The sequence below is a fragment of the Ambystoma mexicanum genome, chromosome 1q, assembly GCF_040938575.1.
Source record: "Ambystoma mexicanum isolate Mex_15411 chromosome 1q, UKY_AmexF1_1, whole genome shotgun sequence".
Lineage (NCBI taxonomy): Eukaryota > Metazoa > Chordata > Amphibia > Caudata > Ambystomatidae > Ambystoma > Ambystoma mexicanum.
This window is the reverse complement of record NC_090922.1, coordinates 637373641-637386797: the sequence shown is the minus strand read 5'-3', so window position 1 is coordinate 637386797 and position 13157 is coordinate 637373641. Positions and strand designations below refer to the sequence as shown.

General features: G+C 44.4%; 1 protein-coding gene across 2 annotated transcripts in view; it reads right to left on the bottom strand.

Annotated features, from left to right (window-relative positions):
* ABCA4 (ATP binding cassette subfamily A member 4) overlaps positions 1–13157 on the bottom strand; it is a 1737150-nt gene that overhangs the window by 1100097 nt on the left and 623896 nt on the right. The window lies entirely within an intron of this gene.

Genomic DNA, 13157 nt, shown 5'->3' with positions numbered 1-13157 from the left:
AAAGGGGAATTACTGCCCTATTTCAAGGTTGGCGGGGCGGTAATTCCCCCTTCCCCCATTGCCCTTCCCCATTCCCATTTTTGCCCCATAGGGCTCTATGGAAATGGGGAAGGCGCTCATTGCGGTGCCGCAAATTGCGGTACCGTAATTAGCACCCTGGTCCCTTTTCGGGTTGGTTTTTAAACCCTTACAGCATCACGTGTAATGAGGCCCTATGTCTCACCCCAGTCTTGTCCCACAGACATTGCGCATGGCGACCTCCACAATGGACCCAATGACACCCACCTTAGGCCTCCAACACCTCAATACCGACATCAATCCCTACCTCAATGACCCAGCCCTCTGGTTGGAACACCTCGTTAGCAAACCTACTCCGAACCAACCGTGCCCCTCATCTCTTAGAAATAAAAGATTAGGCACCAGATTCTGCATACGCCCTACCCGCTGTAACCTCCCTAAGCAAACACAACACACACTCCCGTGCCCACCCACTGCACTCAACAACAGCAAACCCCCCTCTGCAGAGGCAAAACTGCCTGTCATCAAAGGTGCCCTTATCAACGCTAGATCCCTCCCAGCCCACGCCTTAGACATAGCAGAACATATAACATCGCCAGATCTTGACTTCATTGCCATAGCTGAAACCTGGCTACATGCCGCATCCGGTCCTTCATTGTCCTTTCCCATACCACCCGGCTTTAGCATAATGAGATGTGACCGCACCTCTGCTTCCCACTCTAGAGGTGGTGGCCTTGCCATCATCCATAAAAACACTTTGGACTTAAGAGTAATGACCAACACCAAACTCGAGTCGGCTGAACTATTATCAGTCAAACTCACATTAACACCCAACCAAACAGCCACCCTCCACCTAATTTACCGGCCCCCAGGCCCTGCACCCTCCTTTGTTGGTGACATATCCACCCTCCTCCTTGACAACGCTTAAACTAACTCACAAATCATCATCCTTGGTGACCTCAACCTGGGACTCGGCGACCCTAAAGATCCTATTGCACTTGATTTGGAAAACTCCCTTTCCAACTCTGGCTTCACCTTGCACATTCAAGAGCCCACGCATTCTAAAGGCAGGACCCTTGACTGGCTAGATAGCTCTAATTGTAATATCAATATCCTGGCCATTATCCCCTGCCTCTGGTCAGACCACCACATTATCACCTTTAATATTGAAGCTGCCCCCCCGTATCCCGGCGGTGATAGCGCCTGCTCTCCCGACCAGAAACAAAAAGGACATAACCAAAGAGAAACTCCTCCTTCTACTACTCCCTACACTTAAAGGGGCCACTGACTCCTATAACGACCCGACTGCCTTAGCTGACATCTATAACTGCAGCATGCTGGCAGCTATAGATTCTATGGCCCCCATCAAATTGAGGAAGACCAAACCACGAGCACACCTGAACTCTTGGTTCACCCCACAGCTAAGAGTACTCCGCAAAACCAAACGCGGTGCTGAAAACCGTTGGAAAAGCCACCCTTCTGACGCGCATAAAGACGGCTTCTTCCTGGCCTCGCTCGCCTACAAAGCAGCCATTATAGATGCAAAAAATAATACCTTAATAATTGCATTCTACATGCTGACTCCAACTCTAAGGAACTATTTAAGATCTTAAAAGAGCTCGAAACCCCCGTTACCCCCCCCTGACACCTGCATTAAAGATAGCAAATGGTGTGCTAACATTCAGGCAGCGTTACTGAATAAAATCACCATGCTTCAATCTAAAATCACAGCCAAACAAGATAGCCTGAAACTGGACAATCGCCCTCCTACCTCAGCAGGGGCCCTCTCCCCTGACGTGCCCAACTGCAAACGATTTGCCTTCTCACCGCTCACCATTGCGGAGGTAGAAAACATTATCCTGAGGATCAAACCGTCCATCTGACAGGGCGATCCCTGCCCTGCCCCAATTATTAAGGAATCTGCCCACGATCTGGCCCCATTTATCACATCCTTCATCAACGCCTCCTTTAAAAGAGGAACCGTCCCCGACAACCTTAAGGATGCTTGGGTGATCCCCTTGCTCAAAAAACCTTCCCTCGACCCTAGCATACCTACTAACTACCGACCCATTACCACTGTCCCGTTCCTGTTAAAAATTCTAGACCGTGCAGCATACCTGCAAATCCAAGAGCACCTGGAAGCCAATAATCTTCTAGGTCTTAGACAATCTGGTTTCCACCTTAGACACAGAACAGAGACAGCTCTACTAGACTTAAAAACCCAAATTGAAGTGCTAAAGGACAACGGCAAACTTGCCTTGCTACTTCTACTTGACCTCTCTGCGGCCTTCGATTTGGTCAATCACCAAATCCTATGCAAGCATCTCCACTCGGCCGCCCATTTCTCACCATCAGCTATGGTCTGGATCAAATCATTCTTGAGTAATAGATCTATACGGGTCTTCTCTCAATCTGCAGCTGCAGATCCTTTCCCGATTCACTGCAGCGTCCCCCAGGGCTCTTGTGTGTCGCCAAGGCTCTATAACGTTTTTACAAAACCACTCTTTGATGTACTTGACTATCTGGGTGCCTCCTATACGAATTATGCTGATGACACCCAGATACTCATTCCCATCACTGGAGACTACTTGGCTGACACTAAGGCCCTGAATGAGGTCTACCTGGTCATCCAAGCTTGGATGGCACAACACCAGTTATGCCTTAACGATGACAAGACTGAGCTCCTCATCTTGGGCACTACGCAACGCCTTAGTAAACTTGAGCCATCCTACCAATCGTTTATCATCGATGGCAACACCATCCAAGTTTCGAAAGACACCAAAACCCTGGGCGTCTATCTTGACGCCACCTTATCCCTATCCCGACAAACAAATGCAGTCAGATCCTCTTCAGCATACACCTGCAAACTCATTGCAGCTTGCAGGCCATTTCTGACCACCCCTAACACGGTCACTTTGGCCAGAACTCTCACCATGGCCAAAATTGACTATGGGAGCACCCTATACCTTGGAACTAGCCAAGAGAATCTGAACAAACTGCAAATTACCCAGAATAACGGCATCAGAGCAGCCCTAAACATCCCACAAAACCACCACATCTCGGAATCTAGATCCAACCTACACTGGCTACCAGTCAAACAGAGAATTTCACTGAAAGTCTTAGGCCTCACCCACAAATGCCTAGCCAACCAAGCCCCACCATACCTCTGCAGCCGGCTATCCCGACATGCGCCTACCCGCCCGCAAAGAACGGCTCAGACCCACTGTCTAACCATTCCTAGGTCCAAACTACAAAAGGTGGGTGGATCTAGCTTCCCCGTCCTAGCTTCCAAGCTTTGGAATGCCCTCCCCCTCACCATCAGATCTGAAGAATGCTTTAGTGCCTTCAAATCTAAAACCAAAGCCTGGCTCTTCAACCAGCCTTGACTTCCGGACCTGCCCCGGGAAACGCCTGCCCTAATCTACTTTCCGTAAATATGTATATTGCTGTATGCCTGGAATACTGTGCACTGTTTAATGTTTTGAATATATGTAACTGTATGCTTATGTAACCATGTCTAAAGTTGCGCCCTGATGCCTCTGGGCCTGAAGGTGCGCGTTACAAATAAAACAAGTACAAAATACAAAAATGTGCAATTGCAAATGATGGTTGACACCGGATCGCCCTATACACCGGATCGCCCTATACTATGATTTCTCCTGAGTTATATGCAGCAAGCTATCACAAAGATGTGAACAATTTATTGGCATCTGACATAGATCCATGCACATATGGGCATGTTCCCATTAAGGTGTTGGGGTATGAATGGGCCACGATTAAATTTGAGGGGTGCTCCAACTGGGGAAAGCTGTATGTGGCCCACAAGGGCGACTCAGTGGTGGGGTGGGACAAGCAAGCTGCTCTTGAGATAGAAATTCATCCTGGTAAAGCAATTCCAATTTTGAATGTGAGTGCGAGTGATGGTGTGACCAGAGAAGCCGTAGTAACTATGGAATACCTGAGAGAGACCTTTCCTGGTGTGTTTGCCTCAGGTCTTGGAAAGTTGAAGGGATTTTTCCATGAAATTGTACTCAAGAGGGGTGCAGTCCCAAGTGTCCACAGAGTAAGGAAGGTACCGATATTGGCTTGTGAGGAGTTCTAGAATTAATTAGCAAAACTTCAGGAGGCTGGAATAATAGAAGAAGTGGAAAGTTCAGAATGGTTGGCTCCCGTGGTTCTGGCTCACAAGGCAGATGGTGGAATAAGAATGTGTGTAGACCTGCGGGACGTTAATACCAGTATATGGGTGGACAGACACCCTTTATCCAACATAAATGAACTATAAGCGCTTGTAGGCAGGCCTAATTGTTTTTCTATATTTGACCTATCCTCAGCCTACCACCAAATTGATCTTCATGTGGAATCACGCCCCTTGACTTCATTTGTGACCCCATTTGGTGCCTTTTGTTTTTGTAGAATGCCATTTGGTTTGACGTCCGCATCGACAGTTTTCCAGAGATTGATGCAGAAACTATTTGGTGGGATGTCTGGTGTCGAATACTTTCAGGACGACATCCTTGTATGGTGAAAGGATCGCAGCAAGCATGACAACAGAGTATTGAGGGTGATGGAAGTGTTAAAGGCAAGTGGCTTAACGGTGAAATGGGCTAAATGTCATGCGGGGTAACCAGTGTGAGTTACTTGGGACACACCTTGGATGAGAGTGACATTCATCCTAAGGATAGTCTAGTAAAAGTGTTAAAGGAAGCACCTGCCCCCATTAACAAGGAACATCTTACATCCTTTATGGTTTTAACGGAGTACTATTCTCGTTTTATCGCTTCCTATGCTGAAAAGACGGTTAACATGAGGGCATTGCTAAAGAAGGGTGTTCATTTCGATTGGTCTGATAGTTGTCAAGCTGAGTTTGAAGGGCTGAAGGAAGAGTTGGATCAGGCCCCATATTTGAGTTCATTTTCACCTATAAAGAAGACGGTGTTGACTGTTGATGCTAGCGAAGTGGGCATTGGAGCGGAACTGGAACTGTGGGATGAAGGAGGTTATTGCCCTATTGTGTTTGCTTCAATTCAAGGGTGTTGAGGGACGCAGAGCAGAGGTATGCGGTAATTGAAAGGGAGGCGCTAGCTGCTTTTGGGCTTGTACACATTTTAGGACCTTTTTATTGGGGATTCCATGCATTTTACGGACTGACCATAAGCCCCTCGTAAATGTCTTAACCAATAAGGGTTTGTCAAATGCTTCTTCTAGAATTTCCAGATGGATGGCTGATATGCAAGAATTCAACTTTAAGGTGGAGTATATTCCAGGAATAAAGAATGCAGTGGCTGACTGTCTATCGCACCCCCCTAGTTCTGCAGGTGAAATTGGTGGCGATCAAGTAAATGTGGAGGAGTGTACTATGGTTGCCAGCATTGTTCCTGCGATTGATGAGGAGGAGTGGCACAGGGAAATTGCTGCTGATTTGATTTTGACTAAAATTAGAGCTGCGCTTAAGAGTGGCATAATGGACAAAGAATTGAACAATAGTTTTGGTCATGTGCGGGAGGAATTATCAGAGGGACTGTGGGGAATATCGAGAGGACACAGGTTGGTGCCTCCAGTGTCTCTCAGGTGCAAGCTTGTAGAATTAGCTCATGAGGGGCATTTAGGTAGATCTCTGACGAGGAGAAGGTTAAGGGAATCCTATTGGTTGCCTAAAATGGACAGTGATGTGGAGGTGGAGGTGAAAGAGTGTGTAGCATGTGCCATCAGTGACAAAGGTAAGGTGCCCAAACCCCAACCTGTGCACCCTGTGGAGGTTCCTAGTGATGTGTGGACGAAAGTTGCAGTCGACATCATGGGTCCCATGGACATTTTAGGTGCGGATTTTAGATTCATTGTAGTTCTCATGGACTATACCTCGAGGTGGGTAGAGGCTACGGTTTTGGAGACTGTCATTTCAGAGAAGGTAGTGCATTTTCTAAAAAAGGTGTTTGACAGAGAGGGTGTCCCGGCAAGTATTGTCACTGATAATGGGGTGCAATTTGTGTCAGGACATATGCAGGAATTCATGAAGAGCATGGGGATACGGCACCATAAAACCGCTTTGTACGACCCTGCCGCTAATGGACTAGTTGAAAGAATGAATAGGTTTGTCAAGGGTGCTATTCAATTAGCTGTGGCAAATGGTCTTTGTTGGAGGAGTGTTCTGTCAGAAGCTCTCAAAGTTTACAGATGGACGCCATCTGCGTTGATGGGATGTTCACTGTTTGAGTTGATGTGTAGTAGGAAGGCTGGCACCAATTTAAGGGTGTCCGCGTTGGGTGGTGGTGCACATTCGGATGTAAACATGCAGGAGGTGATGGAGTGAGTCCGTTTGAAGCAAGAGAGGGTGAGAAAACATTATGGTTCCAGAAAATGTTTACCAGTGTCGGTAGGAGACTGTGTGCAGATAAAGAATCGCTGGTACATAGCCAAAGGTGCCAGTGTCTTCTTGCAACCTCATGCAGTTATAAAGGTGGCACAAGGGTATGGGAAATTGGATGATGGATCCAGATGGAGCAAGTGGTGGTTGAGAAGGGGCGTACCAGTCAGGGTGAGGAAAGAATTTCCGATATGTTGGTGTGTGGAAGAGAGAGAGATAATGACGCGGTAGATGAAAGTTACAGAGTCCCCTCAATGGCCAGAACCTTTCCTCTTGACAGACAGTCCATGGAGGCACCAGTTACCGCAGGAGTAAGGGAGGGGCCATCTGTGCCAGTGTGTGAGAGAGAATGGGGGTCGAGAAGAGATGGCAGCTACCCTGTGCGGGAGAGGAGGACACCGTACAAGTTTAAGGATTATGTTTTGGATGCCGCTGTGAGTTAATCACAATTGGGTTTTTGAATGAGTGAGGGGGATGCGTAGTGCATGAGTGCGTGAGTGTATGAAGTGGGGGGTTGGTGTGCTTTGTTGAACTTTAGGGGAAGAGAAGTGTTATATTGTAAGTAGATGCTATGGAAACATGGCTGTGGAATGGTTACATCATATTCCATTGAGAGTGTAGCTTGTTTACCTGTAATGGGGGTTCCAGGTTCCAGACGTGAACAGTTGAGCTGGATGTTTGAGTTCTGCTGGGATCTGACACTAGAGCATTCTTCAATCCATACGAGTGTTCTTCATTTACCACAAAATGCTATCAGTTTTCAACACATGTGTAAAAATGGGCTTTTGCACAACTAAAGGAGAAAAATGCCTGTTTAAAAAGTAAACTGTTGAAGGAAAGCATGCCATTACCTAGCAATGTGAAGGGGTTTGTGGCTGGTGAAAATACATACATGGGCTATTTTGTTCCACAGGTTTGTTTTAATTCAGGACCAAATATCAGATAATAAAGGTTTTAAACCGCCTTTGCTGGATTAGCAGGCTGTCAAAAACAGGTTATTCCGGTTGGCACAGTTAAAGCTTCCCCATAGGAAGGGAGCCACACCATAAACTTCCAAGACACGAAAGTGATAATTGCTAGCTTGTAAAACTTTGAATGGACCAAGACAAAGAAAGTTCACACACTCGTCAGACATTCGTCTGTGCTCCAGGCTGGGACAATAGAAGTCCTGGCTGGAACACTAACCTGTGCAGTGGAGGGGGCCATAAACCTTCAATCAAACTGAGAACCCCCACAGGGCTGAAGTGACAGTTGGTGGCAGCTGAAGAAAGAAAACAATGGTCCAGTGACAGACAAAGGACTGCCATTTTCTTCCAAAGACTATTTTATGAATAAACTTTAACGACTTTTTTATCTCTGCAGCAAGAATTTGTAAAAATGTGAAAATGTTATAGTTTAAATATGATTTTATGGGCTTTCATTGGAGACATGATAATTCACTGACACTTTTGGGACAGAAATGGCAAAGTATTACGGATTATAAGAAAAGCATCCATATTGCAAATGTGAGTTTTTGTACATACATCCCTCATGATAATCCACACATGTGTATAAAGTTATGGAATTGTAGGCCGAATCTTTCATACTCAATTTGACCAAAAATTATTAAATGGGTGAAACAAGGTCTCACAGGTTGCAGGATTGAACTGCTATGCTCTACATAAAATATGTAACCTGTCATTTATTAAGGTGCTGCAAATGTACAAATGTGCAAATTCTGTTATGTCTGATTTTTGGCTAAAAGGTCTGTGGGAAGTCTTTTTACATCATAAAATGCAACCTCCTAAACTGAGTCAAATCACAGGGGAGGCAGTCAACATTGATTGTCCAATCCAGTTGTTTAGAGGCGTGCTTAGTTAAGCCGGCCCAACAATATAGTCTATGATGTCACCATGCTCTATATAAAGAGTCCCTGACCAGACTCTAGACACACACTCTTCCTGATGTTCCTGTGCTGCATTCCTGTTCCATCCATCCAGATTCCAGATCCCAACTACAAGGCCAAAGCATTGCCGACCCTACTTCAGGGTCCACTGCAAAACCCAAGCATTGCTGATCCTGCTCCAGCAAGGCCTCAAATCTGAAATCCCACTAAAATTCCCAAATAACCAAAGGAGAAAGCTGTGGTATTCTTTTGGGAAGCATCCTGAACCACCCGGGCTTGCTGCCCATTAATCCCTGCCATCCTCCCATCCTGCCATCCTGCCATCCTGTCATCCTGCCACCCAGCTGACCTTTAGTATCCAGTGACCAGAATTGGCATTCCAGTCCAGTGCCATCCGGTGACCAGAACTGCCCAGCTGTTTTCCAGGCGCGCTGCTGTGTAGTGACCAGAACCATTGACGGTCCAAAATCCCAAACTAAAAGTGGACTGTAAGCATAAATCACCACCCCATAGTCTATCTTGTCTTGCCTTGGTCCTTATCCCACTCTCTAAGTCATCCTATCCTTCTCCTGATAACTGGTTAAAACTGTCAGAATTATCCATGTAACCTTGCACTTGATTTCTAGTGCTAGCGCCATCTCTCTTTTCCATTCTATCTTGTGTAATCCTAAGCCCTTAGTCCTGATCGGACTGGTTTCCACCACAGTTGGGCACTGGGGTGACAGGGTTGAAATCGCGAATTAACCCTGGATCTTACTGTGTCCCTCTTTGGTGGGCTAGCCTGAATACTCTAGTTTAAAGTAAAACTGTTCTTGTCAGAACTGATTTCCTTTCCTATTTCACGGCTTCAATTTACTCAAAGTGCACCTTTTTAGATCTTGCATAACTCCTCCAGAGACTTACTTTCACTTCCATATTGTCCCTGAGATCAGTGTATTTCACCCGTTTTTATTAAAAACCGTTTGGGTAATTTCAGGCAGGAATTGAAATAAATAGCAACATTTCCAATGTGTCATTTTGCTGTAATATGTTTTAAACTTTCCACTCATTTTCGAACTATATGCTTTTGGTAATCCATTCTTTGTGATTGTTAGTGTCTTTGCATTGTTGCTTTAGTGAGGAATGATATTTGCTTGAAGGTTTTTACCACACATTCATTATTTATTTGTCCATTTCCGAGTGTCATTTCATAACATTGCAAGGGGTTTAAAATCAGATTTTCTCTCTCATTTGGGAAGGGAAGGTCAGATTTGGATTCAGTTTCCTGACTACCTGTTGCTCTGTTTATCCACTCAGAATTGATTACTTGTGGGTTGAGGGAACATTGCAGGGGGAAATTCTAACTCGGGTGCTATCTTTCCTAAACCAAAAAGTGCTCCTATTCCGCTGTGCTATGTCTATGTTCCACTAGCTGGTTAAATCCGTGCATTTCACACATTCTCATTGTAATTATCACACCATTGGTGATTGCTTCCCCATATTAAAAAGTGTATGATTTCTTTTGAATTTTAAAATAAATAAATATTGTATTTTACCAACCAGCCTGGTTCATGGTCCATTGTGACCCGGGGTATTTGAAAAGGGGGTGTGATATGAGTGGTGTACTATCTCAATATTGAATCTATATAATAAAAAGAGATAAGCATTTCAGTTGTGCGCTGGAAAATAGGCCAAGACCAAGGTGTGTGTCGCCTGATTGAAATCCTTAACAACATCAATGGCACCGTAGTGAAATGTATTCAGGGTGCAGCTTGGAGTAGGGACAAGGGCCATATTTTTATGGCCTCAGTCGACCTCTCAGCAGCTTTTGATTGCGTTGATCACCAAAAGCTGTGGCGTAAGCTGGCATTATGGGGCCTCCCAAGGGGCTTATTGAGTTAGCTGGAAGGGATCTATAAGAATTCCAGTATAAGAGTCTGCCTTAATCAGAAGGGAGATATGTCAACTATCATCCAGATGCATAGTGGGGTGAGAAAAGGGGTGCGTTTTGGCCCCTTGGGTCTTTAATCAGTACGTGTCTGACGCAGCTGAACACCTCCATAAAGAGGGACTGCTAGCTCCAAGAGTGGGCCGCAGTAAAGTCGTCTGGTTGGCCTATGCGGACGACTTTCTGTTGTTTGATTCTACTAAGGTGGGGCTCCAGCGCCACCTGGACACTTTTTCCAATTATGCCAAGATCAGTTCCAGCAAGACTAAAATTATTGCATTTGCAAAAGGTGCGTATAAGAACTCGAAACACAATTGGAATTTGGAGGGGGCCAAGGTGGGTGTTTCTAGTAGCCTTACCTACTTAGGTTACTATGTTGGCACGTATAGGGGTCATAGAGGCCAGCTTGATGTCCTTTCCAATAAAGCAAAACTATTGGAAAATCAGATCCTAAAAATCGATCGTAAATATGGGAGATTTTCCATAAAACCAGCTCTCCTTTTCTTTGAAGGGAAACTAGCTGCCAAATTGACGTATGGCTTGGAACTGTGTACTGAGCAAATTATCTAAAGTGAATGTAATTGAGGGTGGAATTTGGAGACAGAACCTCGCCCTCCCGATTGCAGTACCCCTGACTGCAATTCGATATGAATTGGGATATACCTCTTTAGTGGCTCGTGTGCATTGGAGCATGCTTGCACTTTTTCTAAAAATTAAAGAGCCATCAGTAAACACCTTATATGAGTTAGTAGGAAGCAACATCGATTTCTCGGGTTTCTTGACAAAATTTTGCATTACTTGTGAAAAGATTCTCGAAACTATTGATTCTTATTTGGGGAAACTAATTACTAACCCGATGAAAACTAAAAAGAAGCTGCTGCACTACGATTGGTCTTTTAGTGTAGAAACCTTTCACTCATATAAATCGATGAGCCACTTATCACACAAACATAAGAAAAGAGGTTTCCTCTCCAGGATTCTCACTATGTTCCCGAATAGAACATATCGGGCTCTCTTGTTAAGATTACATTGGAATATTCTTTGCACATTTGACATCATGTTGAGAAGAAATCAAATCAAGGTGGAAGAAAGCCAATGTAGATTTTGTCATCTAGTACCTGAAACGGCCAAACATCTCATCTTTCACTGTACTCAAATAAATATCTTAAGAGACTCTTGCTTATGCCTATTGAAGGACTTGTATTCTGGCCAACCTACTGATCTTGTTTGGTAACATTGTCTATGTGTACAAAACACGCGGGAAGGATAGGCTCTTTCTGGATTTATTCAGAATCTTCAATTAGATCGCCACAGATAATTTTGGGGGATTTGCCTGTTGTAATTTGTACTTATTCTACTGTTTTTTTGCTTTTGTCTCCATCTATGTTTAAGTGTTAAGAATGTAAATTTGTTGGTAATATTTTAGCATTTTACTTATTCTGTGAAGAGTTTCTTGATGTCTTTTTGCTCTGCTTATTATCCTATTTATTGTTAATTTCTGTAAAGATTTATTCTCTTGGTAAAGGCTTTGTAAAGGTTTAATAAAACCATATACAATAAAATATATATATATATATATTTTTTTTTTCAACACATGTAAGTTTTCTGAAGGGTGGAATCTTCAGAAATCTAATAGGGTGCTGCACCGGGGTAATTTATGCCCAACTTTGGAGTGCCTCACTGTAGGCTACTCCCCCCCTTTCCCCACTGTGGGATTGGGTGTGAGTCTGTTCCTTGCTAACCTGATGACTACAGCTACCAGAAGTCCTTGCAGCAGAATCCTCACTAAGTGGTAACACCTGCACTTGCTGTGAGCTGCAAGTTAAGACAGCCTCCCTGATGACGTGTATTGGCACAGAAACCGGTCGGAGGAGAACACCTGTGGCTGGGAAGGTTTACTGTGCAGGGAACTGGAGTGCGCCCCTCTCCTCTTTTTTTCAACACATGTAAGTTTTCTGAAGGGTGGAATCTTCAGAAATCTAATAGGGTGCTGCACCGGGGTAATTTATGCCCAACTTTGGAGTGCCTCACTGTAGGCTACTCCCCCCCTTTCCCCACTGTGGGATTGGGTGTGAGTCTGTTCCTTGCTAACCTGATGACTACAGCTACCAGAAGTCCTTGCAGCAGAATCCTCACTAAGTGGTAACACCTGCACTTGCTGTGAGCTGCAAGTTAAGACAGCCTCCCTGATGACGTGTATTGGCACAGAAACCGGTCGGAGGAGAACACCTGTGGCTGGGAAGGTTTACTGTGCAGGGAACTGGAGTGCGCCCCTCTCCTCTTTTTTTCAACATATATATATATATATATATATATATATATATATATATATATATATATATATATATATATATATATTACTAGTGATAGGGATCTGGGTAGAATTCTGGGTCCCACCCCTGAGGTCACTTTCTATAAAGCTGCATCTCTCAAAAACATTTTATCACCTAGCATGGTGGACACCATCAATAACAACAGTTTAGCCCTGATAAAGAGTCTTCCTGTTGGTTTCAAGAAGTGTTCCTAATGCAAAATGTGTCCATATGTTATCAAAGATCAAAATGTATTATTGGGTAGCAAAGTATGGGCATACAAACACAACATCAACTGCCTAACCAAATCTTTGTTTTTGTTTATGATATCCTATGCAATTGTGGCTTACACTATATTGGCTCGACCATTGGTGCACTCAAGTTGTGCATACTTCAACACTATAGATCTCAGTTACCCTTTGACGCAACATTTTGTGGACAATCATAATGGAAATGTGGAAGCTATGTCCTTTCGGGGGCTAGCCCACATTCCACAACACAAAAGAATGGGTTTTAACCGGGAGCTTAAGTTACGTCAGCTAGAGGCCAAACTCATTTGTAAATATAACACCTTAAAACCATCTGGCCTCAATGCTGATTCTGAATTATGTATATTTATAAACTAGACAGAAAGATTCAAATGGATACGTG